Here is a 17,776-nt window from a genome sequence, read left to right on the forward strand (position 1 = left end):
TTTCAGCTAATGGTTTTTATGCCAAAACGCGAAAATAGTAATGAAGACATTGACACTGTGAAACAACTAGCTACCGACTATACATTATTACTAGATAACATTCCAGTTTCTGTCATTGTAAATGAATATCGGCTGTGGAGGATGAAGTGGCAGGCGCGGCAGCAGAGCCAGGACATACCGCAGACGATTTCTGATCTTATTTCAAATTGTGACATCGATATGTATCCTAATATAAAAATTTTGTATGTGGTATATTGCAAAATTCATTTAAAAATTTAATCCTGACAACTTTTCGGATCCAATATACTTTTAATAAAACTAAACACTAGTCTTGATAAGCTAATGTATATTCAAATTGAGGCAGAGGAATTTTCATATATGAAAACCAACCGACATTACTTATAAGACATACTCTAATAATCTAGAATAGTACGGACACGAATACCTCTCTCTGAAATCAACCTTCAAATGATACGCTTTGAATATTGAGCCTAGAAAGATTATATACTATGAGATCTTTTATTGAACACTTCGATTACTGTCATTCATTGCTTCCATATAAACCAATCAATCACTTCAATTTTTTTAATTAACCTAACTCTCATTACGAGACAACTAAAAATAAATACAACAAATACGTAGGTCATATTTTTGATGTTAATGGTGACTGAATGAATGAAAAATTCAATTGACTTTGATGATATCCGATGAAAGACAATTTATCGAGAATAAACTGTCTGCTATTTGATACATTGACTTATCCAAATACGACTGAATTTAACCATAATGTGAATTCAATAGGAACATCCCGATGACAACAAAAAATAACTTTTTTTAAAACTTCCATTTCATCCACCCCTAACGGAAAAGTGTTTCCTAACCGTTATTTATGTATTTTTTGGGTCAAATTTTACCGTATAATAAGAAATCCATCAAGATCGGCAGCTTTTACGAGCACGAAGCTCTGGTATGGCTTCTTCCAGAAAAATTTCATGAACCGTAAGGAATTTTAAGAGATAAAATATGTCATTACTGCTCGTAGTATCTAGACGTTGATAAATAAAGAAAAAAAGTGGAACATGAAAGGCAAATTAATTTTATATACTGTGGACCAAAAATACAGATTTATTTTTGAATAGTTGGTATTTGATATACAGTAAGTACATTGTGTAGAAGCTTTTTCTTTATCCATGAACTAATTAACATTAAATCAAATTTTATGAAATTGAAATGAAGCGGAAAACTTGCAATTGGGAAAAATATATCAATAATTACACTGGCCGACAAGATTTTTGTAACAGAGACGAGAATTTTATTTTTAAAATGGAAATACCCGTCCAATAATAGAAAAATATTTATTGAACACTACCATGTACCACTTTCCAGTAGCTTAATGTTCACATTAGCAGGTAGGTAATTTTGTAAAGGGGCGGTTAATATCGGTGAAAATACATGAACTGTATTATTCAGAATCATAAACATGAAAACAATATTGAAAATTAGTATTCTATTAAGTTTCATACTAAGTGATTCTCTGTTCATAGTGCAAAAAGTGATTATAAAGACGAAAATGTCGACTGAAACGCGCCGTAGTTGCAGAACTTCTCCTCACAAATTATGCTATATTTGTGGAGAAGTGAAATCGCAAGAAATATTTTTGTACTTTAATTCGAGACCAAGATAAGAAGTGGGCCCCCCACGCTATTCTGAGAAATGAAGGCACAAGATCGGTATCTAAATTTGCCGCCTGCTATACGACTTATTCCCCATAACAAAGATTTACCGATTGCGCATTTAGAACCGCAAAATATTGTTTCAGAAGATACTGGAAACGACTTATCATCAGGAATCTCCGGAGAACAATGCACGGACCATATTTTTACTCCAAGTACCAGTTCCGGCGAGCCACATTTGATTGTTCAAAGTGAATTGAATGAATTAGCTTGTGATTTGGGGTTATCAAAGCAACAGTCTGAACTTCTTGCTTCCCGACTCAAGGAATGGAACTTTTTAGAGAACAAGAAACAAAAATTACGACATTTAGGAAAAGAGATGCTCCATTATCTGCATTCTACTGTATGGAAAATTCGTTGTGTGCGTGTATGGATATTGATGGTCTAATGAAGGAACTTGATATTGAGCATAATCCCAATGAGTGGCGCCTATTTATTGACTTGTCTAAATACAGTTTAAAAGCAGTGTTATAACACAATGGAAATTTAAGACCATCTATACCAGTTGCTCATTCTGTGAAGATGAAAGAAACTTATGACAATATTCGCTTGCTTTCGACAAAATTAATTACAACAAGTATAAATGACAGATATGTGGGAATCGAAGGTGATAGGAATTTCAGGGAGGGTTTACGGAACATTGCTGTTTTCTTTGTCTATAGGACAGTCGGGCATTAGATCAACATTATGAAAAAAAGAAATTGGCATGCAAGAAGTTAGTTTCAACCGGGATCTCAAAATGTTAAGTTTATACCCCTTATAGATCCCAAAAATCTCCTTCTGCCCCCACTTCATATTAAATTTGTATTGATGAAAACTTTGTAGAGGCTATGGATAAAGAGGGTAAGGGATTCATATACCTTAGAGAAGTCTTTCCCCAATTGAGTGATGCCAAATTAAACGAAGATGTAATAGAATAGAATACTAATTCATATGGGTGTATTGAAGCTTGTCTGGACATGCAGGTCCCAAATTTGGGAAACTGCAAACGATTCAAATCTGCAACTAAACGGTGCTTCTAGTCAAAAGTTGGTACGTTCCTAGCAACATATTACACAGAGATTCATATATAACAACGATTAAAAATACCATGACATCATATCATACCTGATATTAGTGAAGACTACAAGACCATCCCAATATATTAGCAAACGAACTTGTAACCCCACTGAAAACCAGAAGACTCGAAAGACCAGACACACCGGACCGCAATCGTACTGTATAATTATATGAATTTATGAACTATTTTAAGGAATGCTTATGGACCAAACTTTCAGATACCTGGATATAAACCAATAGGTGTAATACCATTACATCCTACATAACATCCTTATTATTACTTATGCTTTACGGTCTTCCACAATAAATCCCGAGAAATTTACCTATGACTTTCGCATACACATCATATAACAAAAGATTACAGATAAGTGAGTGACAGCATCTATCACTCACATGAGATATGTTTATGAAGTACAGATCACTTAGTTAATTCGATAGTTCAGTTATTATCGAAAAGACAATTAACAGAAATTCGATTGGAAATACTAGTGGAAAGAGGTATTGGCGCATATACTGACTATGATTTATAACTATTGGAATATAGGCAGAGAGCAGGTAATTTATCACAAAATATGACGATAATATCAAACAAATATAAATAAAAATATTTGTTTAATATATAAGTACAATATTGAGATACAAGGTATTAGAGATTTTCATAATTACTAAACAATCAATGATGATGTTAGTTCAATGACTCATAACTTGACACTGTTTATATCCTGTAGTTGAAGAATGGGATATCCATTGGAATTCACCATATAACCTCATTGTAATGAGGGTTGCTTAATGCTGACCCACATCCTTCAGCAAATATTTCATCTGTGTAATTGCTTGACACATAATGAAAAGTGATGTATATGGATTGTCTGTATACTGGTCTTAATGTAGTTCACTTCCTGGTTTGAATTCACTTCTGGTGTATTAAACATTATTTGTCATAAACGTAATTCATTTTGTTTTATATCATATCATTCATGGGAAATTAGTCGAACCTACAAATAATCTGAATATATTCTGTATTACTATTTGATTTAAAGTGCATACAAAAAACAGTAGATGTTAAATGACTAACGTTTAGAAAAAATTGAATTCTATCATGAAACTCTTAGTTACATTCATAGAAAATAATGAAATAGCAACACACTAAGTTAGACCTTATTTAACAGAACCCATACGTGGCATTGTAATCACATCTTGATCTAATCTGATCAATTCAGTATACTGTTATTAACTGAGGTCTAGCTCACCAATATTTTCAGATTTCCAATAAACTTCGTACAATTTAATGTACCCCTAAATACGCGTATCAGTTTCTGATAATAAGACTTCACCAACTAAAAAGGTTTAATTCTATTCAGCGCAGTCGTTATTCTAGAAGTGTTAAGAAACTGTATTACGTCAATAATTTGGTGAACAGTTGTATGTGGAATTCAAAGAAATCTTTGAATTCTACAATTTCAAATATACCAAGGTGCATCTATGTCATTCTGTAGAACTTTGTTCCGATATCTTTGAATGATTTTTAGACTATTTTGACTCCTAGAACTACCAAGGGCCATTGTACTTTAAAACGCTAATAAGGATTTTTGGCTTCCATCTTTTGACGTGATTAGTCAAACTATAAGGTTTGCTTGAGTGTTTGATTCTCGCACGTGTGAGGCTATCACCGATGACGTGAAATAAAGTTTCTTCCTCCTCTATGCACCAACGGCACTAATAATAGTCCGAGATGATTGTGGTGTAGACATGGCGTCTTACATGACTACGTCCAGTTGAAAGGCTAATCATCAGTAGAATTTCGTGTCGGTTTAAGTAAGACAGCTGCTTGGTAAGATATTTGCATGTACCTTAGCTTGTCTAATAGCAGCAGCTTCGCTAGCAGATTACTGAGAGATATAATAGCAACATTCTTGGCTACGCCATTGCCCGCATAACCAGGTCTCCAAACTAGCTAGATTTGACAGTCCAGAGCACATCTTTTCAACACATTTTTATCGATTGTATAGCGGCTCTTCTGTCTGAGCAGATGAGAAGTACTGTATGTTTCTGGCGTCAATTAAGTAAAGAAAGTGCATCAATACGGTAGCATATCACTCAAGCAAAAAAAAATTAACTTATTTTGGAGTGTTCTCCACAGGAACCAAATTATTCATCCTGCAGCTATATGTATACCAGGTGAATCTTCTTTTCTTCTTCTTCTTTCTCTTTCAACTGAACTCCAGCTCTCGTACCACCTCTTTGGTGGTCTGCCTACAGGTCTGCGTGTGTTCGGTCTCTGAGTTTTAGCCCACTTTGCCCATATGTCTTCTGGCATTCTATCTGCGTGATCCCTCCAGAATCTTTTTCGTGCCCTGCTCCATCTCACCACATCCTGTAGACCCAAATATTCTCTTATGTCATCACTCCTTATTCGGTCCCGAGCATGACCAGTCTGCAATTCTTTGAGGATATGCAGCTTGTATGCTGTCCTCATGACTTCGATGTGTATCATTAGTTCGAAAGGTAGAAGGTCTAGAAGCAATTCAAAGGGGAGCGGTACTAAGACACGTGAGGCTCTCATTTATATCTAGTTGCACCTCTAATTTTCAAGTTCCCCGTTCCACAAGATCTCCTCGTACGTGGGAAGAGGTGCCTATTGAGAGGAAAAAGGAGGATCTTGTTTGGCTTTTGTTGATATGTCATTATTTATGCTTATGAAAGTTGAATTCACTCCGATTTTTGCTAATTATTTGTACCTATTGGAAATTTTTGTCATGAAATGTTATTTTCAACAAAAAACATAGAAACACTTTCCAAAAAGACGATTTTCATATTTTTGTGTGTAGTAGTCTCACCATTTTGGACAGAAATAGCAACACCAGTGATATTTGGCTGATTGTAAAATTAGTATCAAACTTAACAATTTATTTTCAATGGAAAGTTTACTATCATGTAAAATCATCGTTCACTATATATTATACATATTAAATATTATATTTCCCAACTAAAGTCAGTTAGTTATCATATTTTTCAAATTAATTGAATCATTGAGACGTGAATATAGATTTCTCTCAATATTTTTAGCAGTGTAGCATTATAAACAGATTGCCATTATGTCTTTAATAAGGTTGCATGTTATATATGTCATTCAAATACATTCAGAAAGAAATATTTAGGGAACCAATCATGGTCGATGCTTGATTCATTTGAATGAGTGCTTCTGTTGTTGATGGGCGGTTGACGGATTTATGAGAATCTGGCAGTGATGGAATAATCGTCATTGGGGCGCATGTTAACTTTTCATCGGATGCATTGCGTACTTGTTATGTTAGTGAATGGAATACTACCTATTATCAGGAACATATATTCTCGGACAATTTTTGTATGTTTTCAATAAATGAATGTGAAAAAAGTTCTGGACATGGGTTGAATTTTTGGAGAAATGAAGAATAATAAATATCGGATATAAATCATTGCAGTATAAAATAAAAATTGCTGGATCACATGTTACTGTATAGCCAAGATGCTGTGAGGAATCAATTACTTTATTTCCAGTCTAAGTTTTAATGTAACGATGCGGGGCCGCTGTATCCAAATTAGAAACATTTGAAGAAATGAAAAAATATATATTTCACATTTTTCTTAGAAAATTTCACCCCGTCTAATTATTGTCAGGTAGAAAATTTTCACGATTTTCTTGAAACGATTGACCAGGGGGATCAATGAATTACTGCTTCTGCACCTTTGCCAATACATCGATTCCAAATTACGACAGCATCTCTTAAAGTGCGATGGATCTTCATCATACATAAGAAATACATCACTTAATCTGCTAGTATTTCTATAAGTGACTGTTTGAAAAATCTAGCTACAACATCATTCAAATTTCCTGGTAGAAATGTGATAACCTATTAATTCGGTACCTAAAGTTTCTGCCCAATCATTAACTTTGAATGAATATTGGTAATGTGATACCCTTTTGACTTGTGGATTCCTATCATATCAAGTGATAGTGATCGCATGAAGGTGGCCTCATCCGTAAAAACAATACATTTTAAAGTGGGATTGACAGCTGTCTTTTCTTGTTGTGTTTAACAGAAATACATTCCAACCATTTTCTGACAAGAGCTCTCAGACTTAGCGGTAATGATGAAGATATAGCAGCTGCTTTTTATGTACCTTTCAAGTACTTAGAGAAGTGGTAGTCGTTAACCTTGCCATATTCCTTATTATTGGATCTTTTCTCTTCTCACATTTTTTAGTTTCTCCAAAATGCCATTTAATTGCTTCAAATTAGTTTTACTTGATAAGTTTCTTCTGGAAAACTTACCTGCATAACGCGTAATAGCTGCACCAGAATTTCCTTAACTCTAGCCTGAATCTTCAACATGAGTAAATGACAATGAGAAAAACTGTCATTTATTTCATTTTGTATATATATATATATATATATATATATATATATATATATATATATATATATATATATATATATATATATATATATATAGATCCAGCGGTCAAATTGGCGTCGGTACTTTTACGGTATAGCCAGGAATCCTTCAATATACACCAATGTATATTTGCAAAATATATTCAACGGACAGGTTAGCAGCTTGATAATTTGGCAACGTTGAAATAGATATATTTGAGTTTATTAAATAACTTTCATTCTGCAGATTTGATGGCCGTATATGAATGTTATACTTGTAACGGAGGAAGTGGCATCTTAAAAAATATATTTAGAATCAACGTATTGGTTACGCCAAAGTGTATGGTGATTTAAATGCATTTTGCTTTCTTGGTCTTAATTTACATATATCCATTTCTATGAGTTGTTTGAGCATAATTTGATTATTATTTATTCGAACGTATCGCTACATGTCGCAAGTATGTTTGGGACGAACCAAAAAATTAACCATTTTAGTTTAAAATTGTGATCATATTCAGAGATCCGTATTGAAGCTTATAAGCAAAAGGTGCCAATTCAAATCTAATTTTTTACTGACTATTCGAAGCAACATTCAAAACTCTCCGAACATTTAAGAGCTGATTAAAAAACTAAAAAACTGGACATTATTTCAGAGTCACCAATATGGTAGATCACAGAAACCCTTCTGTTGTCGATGTCTCAGAATAAACGTTAGTTTTATTTTGGTGCTGTTTTTTGGAAATTTCTCTATTCCATTTTTGTGATCTATGATAAGCAACCTGCATCCAGAATTGCTTATTTTTATTTTTTTATTTTATAAAAATATTGAATAGCTTGAACAAATTTTTTGGCTGATTTTGATAATACTAAGAAAAAAATAGCTATTAAAGAGTCTCCTCGGGCTATTACAAGCGGGCTAAACACAGACGAAAAAGGACCCAAACAAACAATATTGATGATAGTTATCCAACTGCAAATCTTCGTTATGCTTAAAAAATCGTAGGAAGAAGAATTTTCATTGGTTTATTGATCTTAAAGATCAAAGAAGAATCCGTGATGCTAATACAAAGATGGGTAGTTCTTTAATAATGATATGCGAGACCACATCCAGATTGAGTGATTTCAAAAGAGATGGGAATGCTATAGAGCATGCCTGGGATAAAATGGATAAAATACCATTGGCGAGCATGATCCTCGACCTGAATATTAGCTGTTGTTGAAACATTCCTTTTCATTAAATCCTTTGAAGAATTCCTTTGTTTTATTCTTTTATTTCAGCACTTTATCTAATTTTCATTATTCAAAGAGATGAGAAACGATTTTATGATTTTTGGTATTCAACAGTTAACAAATATATTCTCTTGTACCATAAAATTTTGTTTCAGCTTTTAAAATCTGATTAAATAAATATTCTTAACTCTATCAATATCTTCAACTTTTGAACAGCTGTTCATTTTCAATTTTTTTGAATGTATTTGAATACAAATTTAGCATGTTTTGAAATTGATTACAATTGTTCAATAACGTCTTATTAGAACAAAGTTGAATTTTTCACATGAGACATTTTGTATCTTAGATTTCAATTTGTTGCTATATGCCATCGTAACAAGAAATATTTTTTCATATTCCATATACGGTATTCCACTAGTTCCTCGTGAAAGTCGTATGCAGGTCACCATTTTCTGTACTTTGAAACGCACAACCCAAATATTCTGTCTTAAATAAAGGTTTTTAGGCCCACTCCAACTTAAAGATTTGATAAAACTCGAACCTCGTTTTGAAAAGTATATACATGTACAGAAGAACAACAAACTCTCTACAACAGTTTCACATTTTTGAGTCATCCTGTATTTCATTCTGCCAAATTTGAACAATGTGGCTCTTCTTTTAGATTGAATTGGCCCATAACTTATACCGAAACCTAAAAACTCTGAACTGTATAGTTTTTGTACTATTTAAATGTTGTTTATGAAACTTCCACCTATGAACCATTTGATTAGGGCCCTTAATGATACTTGCTGTGTCTAGCTGATTTTCATAATATGCTGATATAAATGCATCAAGCTATTCGACGCCATTTAAAGAAGAAAAATGGAGTTTCACTTTCGAAAAAGGATAACTCCTTCTTTGAAATTGATAAGCCTTAAGAAGTAGCGGTAAACGACTTGAAACTCTATCCATTTGCCGATTTTTCAATAAAATAGGGTCCTATTACGAATCCACTTGGAATGCTCCCATCTACGTTTACAGACCACCTAGTCTGACTGCGAAATGAAAATTTGTTGTAGAACAAATAATGTAAATTTGTGACTGTTCGCATATCTACTTTCATGAATTGTCCACTCGTTACCGAGTAACACAGCTGCTATTTTTTGCAAGAAGTTCTCTCCTCAGAATAATTTTATCGTGTCTTTGTAATTGCAATAAGCTGTAACTGATTCTTTGGGACTCTCATATTGGTGGGAATTTTATCCAAGCAAAGGGTAACATCGTAATTTTCAGTCTGTTTTAGGGGTACCAGACGAGAGAGTATTATGCCATCCTGATGAGATCATAACAAGGTCGAAACTAGTCGGTGGCTATACCTCTCTCCTTGCAATTGCGAAACATTGAGATGTCTGTCTCGATTGTCGGTCGATCGGCATCACGCTCTTCGTTGTGGATGTAATTCAATGTTCGGCGTGGTATTAGCCAGGAAAGTGCAAAATGACTTACAGACAAATCTAAATGATTAACGAGTAATGTCAAACTAATAATACATTGTTTTTAAATCTCACGGTATTTCCACACTTGTAATCTCCTTTTTAATAAATAAAAGTTCAGAAATGCATTTTCAATATAAAAACGATTCCTTCTTTTCCATTGATAATTTGAAGTCGTCAATACTATATATTATAAGAGGGATAAGTACTGGAGACGATAGTTGACGTTTCCGTCTCTTGTGACTGAAAACATATTTTCGCTGAATTTTTAGCATTTGTAAAAAATATACTTCGACACTAACTTAGCACGAATGATGCATGTAGAATTTCACTTTTCAAAAACATACCTTGCTGTTGGAAATAATAAAAAATAGTTGCCTACACACACTTGATGAGTACTTTAATGAAACAAATTCAAAACATTCTGAGTAAGATAGAATCACTGGTGGTCGTAGAGCAGTCTGAAAATTAGCATCAATATTCAATTCACAGTTTCGGACTGGAGAATTGACTGTATTTCTAAAAAATTTTGAGAAATTGGCTCAGTACATCAACAATATTATTATTATTTCTATCATTACCAATCTTGTTGAAATAACATTTGGTTTTAGTTTCAATATCGGATCCATCTCTTACTTCAGAATCCGAATATGTTCCTTCGTCCACCGTATCAGATATGTCAACGTTTGAGTCCTCGCTGCTACAAGCAGCACCAGTTGAAACAAAATATGAACCACAGGATGCAAACAATATATTAGGAACTCTTGAGATGAATATTTCAAATAATATGAAAATGGATGTTTCAAGTGATGAAATCGCTGGTGATTTTTTGCTGGTGACTTTCTTGCGGAAAGTACTAAATTAATGTCTGAACAATCTTTGAATGCAATTTTGGGCAGTGTTTGTTGACATTCCTTAGCATACTTAAATTACCTGATGTCGAGGTTATCTTTTCAAAAAACATCACAAATTCATATTATTGTTGTAATAAGAAATGAGAGCAGAATTCATAATTAATATAAAACAAAAAGTATTACTTAAAAGCAATAATTTTAATCAAGAAATGAAGTTATCAGACATCCTTCAAACTGTTTTGATAGATATAAGGATTGCCATATACTGGTCTTTATTGTATTAATGATTCACTCATTATTCAAAGCGATTCATATTGAATCATGGAGAGTTTGATGTTATGATATTGAGAATTCACTTTTACCTAACTGAACCGAATCATTGTTTTGTTGATTCATTGAGTATCTAATTATTACATTTTATGTCATAGATAATGTAACACTAACGATAATTATACACGCTCACGGCCACCTGGTCAGGTTACGTTAGCTTCGGTTTGCAAAATAGAATTTTTTCAATTTTTCACATTGACTTGTTCAAAAATGGATAATCAACATTTTTGTTCATTTTATTACTTGAAGAAAAAAGATATTAACAATTATTCGTCAATAAGCGTTTACATGAACATCCAAAACCATTATTTTCTGATATTCTCATATCTTCTATAAACACTTGAGAGATTTTTATTGGAATTAGATGATTTTTAGATTTTTTTACAGACGAAAATTATCGACATATTACTTATAACGTTTTGATACGTTGCCTCAGTTGATGAAAAAACAGAATATTATCAAGAGCAACATTGGTGCGACGGAAAATTTGATTTATACTAGTAACTGATATGATTACAACGATAATATTTCATTTTAAGATGAACCGTTGAATTGGCAACGTTGTGCGGATGCCTGAGTGCAAATAATATAGATATACAGAAGCCAGAGTGTCCGCTAAATGGTCAATATATACACGGATGCCAATCTGACCGTTCATTTAATCCTACATTTATACAAATAAGCGATACCAGAGCCATACAACAGAAACTCTGTGAACTTTAATTTAAAATCCATTCAAATATGGTGTAAATTGCACTCCGGCCCATTTTTACCTTATGTGATAGCTGATGAAATTCCAAGTCGAATGCACTATCTTTTTTCGATTTGCAAATTGGCATCTGTATATTGGATTCCACTTTACCGCTGATGCCACCTTAACCGCAATTTTAACATGGGGGGATTCCACTTCACGCCGCTAATGTATATATATATATATATATATATATATATATATATATATATATATATATATATATATATATATATATATATACAAAATAAAATAAATCACAGTTTTTCCAATGCAATGATAATTTCATAATTACTTCATAGTAGCATCGGTTATTACTCTATAATCTTGAAATCAAAATATTTAGAAAACGATACACAGTATTTAGTTTTATCAGGAGTACTTTTTGATGTAAAATTGATTGATTCGTTCAATAAACCACTTTAAAAAGTTATGTTCAATACTATTTGGTATGAATCGTGTTACTAGCGACCTATATGATAGCAACAGACTCGTATATATAAACAAATTTATGAGATGTATAGGCTTCCATAACATATTCGTATGAAACTTCATAACAATTTTGCTAATAGTTTTGGCGAAATCGTGTTGAATTTTTTCTCCTTCAATATCCTTTATCTTAAATGCGGATTACGTTACGAAATTTTTTTACTGAGCATACTTCAATTATGCTTTATATTTCTTCTTGACGAGATCATCTTCTCATAACACATAATCATATTTTGATAATTTTAGATCGTAAAAGAGGATTTTGCAAGGAGAGACCACATGGTGGTTCTTATGCCCAAACCCTGTATTTTATATGTGTCTTCATTAAGACTTCTCTTCACTTTTTTAATGATAAATCATTAATTTACTACAACCATCACTTACTAAGAATAATTATAAGCCAAATATATTTTTCAAGGCAACAAATTCGTATATGACGATGCGCGAGGAATTTGTAAAGTTTACATCAAGGCCTGATAACTGACATGAATTGATGGTTTCCTTTACTCAAAATATTTTTTTACGAGTTAAATTCTAAACCGAACATGTTTGTAATGCGAGGAACATTTAGAAAGTGATATTAAAGTGGTTAATGATGAGAAGTAGTAATATGAAGGTGGTTTGAACAGGAAAAACTGGAAGGTAGGTTAGTAAAAGATTTACTTGAGGTAATTGAGTTTGATGAGGTTACTGACAAGTAATATTTGTAAGTATTAGGACTGGAGAATTTTGTGAGTAGATATCTAGTTAGAGGTGTGTATTGGATATAAAATGATTTGAATGAGAAATGAGGGTGTTTATTGTGTTTTAATAACGTAATTAGTGTATGGTGAAGTGAGGTATGGGTGTAATGGGAATAAGTGAAGCTATTTATTATGAAAAACTCGAGGAAAAACTGCCTGTTATATTTTTATACGAAGAGGTTAATCCAGTTTGATTGGGGTCTTACTTTTTACGACAAGCGAAACGGTAATTCTGGGTAAAAAAAATATTGGTATCAGTATCGTTTCAGAAGTAGATAAGATTAGATGAGCTACTGCTTATTGTCGTGAATTCACCTCGTCAACACTTTGACCTATTGATTTATGGTGTACCGGTTTGTTCAACAGTCAGGCAACAACAACTTTGTAAAGTGAGCTACCTGTCTGAGGGATATTCAGCTTACATCTTCTGGCTTGAAAAGCTTCGGTACTTTACAAAAGCGACAACACCTGTCAAGGGTTTCTCCAATGTTCCTTAGGTGGTACTCCATCAGTCAGTGTCCAGTAAACAAACCAGTAGCCCCCTTTAGGTCGTGTTTTTTCAATGAAAGGTCCTTTTCATATCAGTTTGTGGAAATGAATCTTTTCGAATGTTTTATATCTGGGGTTTTATTCCATGTTTTTGGTTCTTCTCTTTTTTCCACTTCTTTATAATCATAACTTGATGAATTTTGGTTTTGTTATTATAATCTCATAGTTTTTGGTGACATAGTTCAAAAGATATGGTATCTATGGCCACATCTATTTCCTTTAGAAGGCTAAAGTCAGCCCAGTCAGTCGCCATGCATGTTATGTTCCTTGTATGCTTTTTATTTTCACTTCACTTCTTCACTTTCTCTGAAGGTCTTCAAATGGGTTAAATGTAGAATTAAATGTGCCAGGTAGTGATTCCACCAAGGCACGCCTTGTTTTGTTTTGAGAACTTCAAGTGCACTGTTGCTCTCCTATACTGAAATTATTAGCTGAGTTGGTTTAGTAGCTACTACGTTCAATACATGCCAATTATCGATTTTTTGTTGCAGGACTTACAAGAGTAAGATCCAGAACTTCACTTCTAATTGAGTTATGGAAGATTGATTGGCTACCTACAGTTATCCCTTCTGTGGTTGAATAATCAAGAAGATCATCATCTCTTTTGTTGATTTTGTTATCTAGAACCCAGAGCTCTTGGATAAAGAGGATTCCGATATTTTCTTTCATAAATCTCCAAGTGGCCTTAGCGTGACGGAATATAATGATGTTTGTTTTTAGTCTAACTTTGGTGTTTCCTGTTCCTCAAGATATCGAGCTAGGCGCCGCATTTGACGATGACTCCGACGGTGTGGTCTCTATCTTTGGAGCTGCCGTTTCATATATTTCTTTAAAGAAGACTTGGTTATGAAGTATCTGATTTTTAAAGTCTTGCAACTAGCATGATCGATCAAGAACAATAATTTCACATAGTTCCTACTTGTGTCTGTGGACCAGAGAATTCTCCAGTGTTTAGCCGGGAAGTTTTTCTGATAACGATAAACTACAGAGTTTCAAGTTAGAGGAGGAATTAATGAAATTCTAGGCAATGAAAACATCGTCTGATTCAATAAAGCTACGAGTTGGTTTGGCCATATTCTAAGAATGGAATTTGGGGGATGCCTAAGAGAATTATGAATTCAAAAATATGGAGCAGTAGAAAAAGCGAATTGTTGAGGAGTCCAAGGCTCCATTGGTAAGGTAAACTGGTAAGGTAAAATGCTATCATGCAGGGTCTAAGACCCTACGCGGGTTGGCGGGGTAATATCTGGGACTATTTCCATATCTTCGCTTTGCTATTTCTCCTGACGTTAGCTGAGAATGTTGTAAATACGGATACGCAGATTGTCATTCTCAACCACCTTCTGCCATTAGTACTTTGGTATTTTGGTATGTAGGTATTGAGAAGACCAAACTTGGCCAGTTTCTTGTGGATGATGCTGCACACTTAGTCATGCCGATGTAGATAGTAATATAAGCTAATACACTACAAGCAGATGTTATATATTGATTGGTATCTGATCATTGCTGATATTTTCTGCATTTTCTTGGTTGAGTGTTCAATTAAATTCTTCTTCTAGTTGTTAGTATTGGTATATTAATTAACCATCATGAAGCTTTCGGGATCTTGAATAAAGGTTCCACTTGCCATTTGAATAAAGCTTCTTTGTTCATATTCGGATGGTTGAGGTTTTTATATTTAATAGTAACTCAAAGATAAATTTTGGTGATGAAAGATTATTATAATTCTTATGTCTATTACCATTATTACCAATATCATGATGATTATCATCTTACCTAAACAGCATTGATGGATGCAATGAATGTAAGTATAGTTTTGGAAGCTGTTCCAATATTTTCTTAGTTATAAGATGAAAACCTTAAGCAATTTTTGGTTCAACATTTCCATACTTACAAAAGAACACAGATCTTCTAATACTTTTTTAGCTGATACTGGATATTTGAGTTATTCTATACGGACACCTAGGCGTTCCCTATGATAAATGATTAAATGACAATTTTTTGTGTTTCTTGATTATTCACCAAGATTGACAAAAAAATTTTGCTCTCATATTTTCACGTACCGTATATTTAGAATATAAATAATCTTTCTATCTTTCGTTGTATGCCAGTAATCCCGGGAAGAGAATGTTGTGAGGACGACAAGGTGAAGTGTTTAATGAATGAGTTTAAATTGTTCCCCTAAAATACAATACAGCGTTATTTAAAGTTATTCAAATACTAATACGGGTAAGGATGCAGAAAATGAGAAACAAAACAATGAAATTGCCGCTTTGATAAAGTTCACGTTACGGAGAATAAGTGTCCACAATTTGTATGGTACCTAACCTTCTAAATACGTTTTAGTCGAGTCGAGGGTAGTATGGATGATTATTTTCATGTAGAATTTCATTCAATTGCTAACTGTGGAGATTTATCATCAAAAATATTTCATATATATACGAGAATATATTTCATTCAGAATACGTAGAAGAATAAAATAGGACAAAATGAGGGATTGAATATGGACTACAACAGAGGAATTAGAAGAGGAAATTTTGAAAACGAACAATAATGTAGAAAAGCTTAAGAATACTTGAAATATGTTGTACAATAATGGAGAGATTTAGTAAGAATGAAGTTTTCCATATAATTATGAATGATACTGAAAGTCTTAGACTAAGTCAATTTTCATACTCACAATTTACGGAGAATGTTAACCCTACAGGTGATGAATTATAACAAATCAAATCTACTCTCACCTATTGTCTTTTAAAAATGAAACGAAGATAGCAAGTTTAATCAGGGTTTATATGATTATTCTGCTAATTTCATGTCTTCTTCATGTTAACACATATGTATGAGCTGACTCTTGAGACTACATTTTCCAATTATATTTCTAACTCTATGTTGATAAATTAGGACTTTATAACTATAAGAACTCATCAATTTTTATAACATTTGTTAACACAACTTATCGATTTTTTCTATTACACAAGTTTATGAACAATCAGATTATCTGATTTTTTCTCAGTATTCTATGACGCATATTTTTATTGTAAAGGGAGTTGATTTGAGAATTACCACCTCCTCTATTTTGCCCTTAAATAAAACTGAAAAATAAAAATATATAAAGCCACTAATCTTAAATGAAAATTAGGTTTTTTTGATACTGCTACTTAAGTTTTAAGATATGACAACACTAATATGACTTTCGACGTAGATTAAACCAACAGCTGTGTAACGATCAACTCATTTCGACTTATGGTAATGAAGCACAATCTTAAGACACCGTGTTTCGCTACTTTTCCGAATTCAATCGTGATCGCACTGCGCTACTGAGTAAACTGACATTGCAAGATAGTCCTGTGATATACTGTGAAATTGAGACATAATTCGGCATTACTTCCATTTGCAAACATTCAATATTGCATCAACATATCGCAGATAAAAGATTTGTTCGCGTTGGATATCGTATAATTTGACAATCGCTGAAAAAAGGTAGTGTCGATTGGTGCAAAGAAAAGCGGAAAAGAACAGAATTAGGTACTAATCAACGTGTTTCAAGACGAGCCAAATCCAACAAAAGTTGTTCGCGCACTGAGTACTTCGAAGCAAATTAGTTTTTTCGAAATTACTGGATATGTCGCAACCATTCCAGTTGAGTAGCGCAAAACGGTCAAGTTTTTCTACAACTGAAGAAGCGGTTGATACGTTTAATCACATGTTTTGAAGGTACCTCAATCGGATTGGGAAAAATGCTTCGACAGTTGGTTCAAACGCATGCGAAAGTGTTTAAATTACAATGGTGAACATTTTGAGAAACAATAATCCATATCCAATTATAAGTATTTGTTTCTATTTGTCTATCTCAAAAATTAAGTAGCAGCATTCGTATCTTATTTTAAAAGTTGTTTCCTAGTTGATATTTGATATGATATTTTAGGAATCAAGTATTTTGCTAAAAAAATTAGCAGTTTATAATAAAATGATGAATTATCCAGATGTTATCAATTATTTTCTCAGTAGCTCTACTAGTTATTCTAGTTACCCAAATGTAATTTGCTTAATGGATTGAAGTTTAATAATACTGTTGTCAATAATAAATATCCAAATGGACAATGTGTGTGACTTTTTATGAAATATGTCATTTACAAATAGCAAAGAGTTTTT

The sequence above is a fragment of the Diorhabda carinulata genome, chromosome X (genome assembly GCF_026250575.1).
Source record: "Diorhabda carinulata isolate Delta chromosome X, icDioCari1.1, whole genome shotgun sequence".
NCBI classification, from domain to species: domain Eukaryota; kingdom Metazoa; phylum Arthropoda; class Insecta; order Coleoptera; family Chrysomelidae; genus Diorhabda; species Diorhabda carinulata.